Genomic DNA, 508 nt, shown 5'->3' on the forward strand with positions numbered 1-508 from the left:
GATGACCAGAGTGAAGGTAGGGCCAATCAGGGATAGTGGAGGGAACTTGTGTGCAGAGTCAGAGGAGGTAGCGAGGTCCTTCATGAATACTTTGCTTCAGTATTCACCAGTGAGAGGGACCTTGACATTTGTGAGGACAGCATGAAACAGGCAGATATGCTTGAATAGGTTGATGTTAGGAAGGAGGATGCGTTGAAATTTTGAAAAACATGAGGATAGATAAGTCCCCTGGGCCAGACGGGATATACCCAAGGTTACTACGGGAAACGAGGGAAGATATTGCTGGCTGCCCCTTTGGAAATGATCTTTGCGTCCTCGCTGTCCACTGGAGCCATACCAGATGATTGGAGGGTGGCAAATGTCATTCCCTTGTTCAAGAAAGGGAATAGGGATAATCCTTGGAATTACAGACCTGTCAGTCTTACTTCTGTGGTGGGCAAATTATCGGAGAGGATTCTGAGAGGTAGTATTTATGATTATTTGGAAAAACACAGTTTGATTAGAAATA

This window comes from Rhincodon typus, chromosome 41 (genome assembly GCF_021869965.1).
Source record: "Rhincodon typus isolate 14 chromosome 41, sRhiTyp1.1, whole genome shotgun sequence".
NCBI classification, from domain to species: Eukaryota; Metazoa; Chordata; class Chondrichthyes; order Orectolobiformes; family Rhincodontidae; genus Rhincodon; species Rhincodon typus.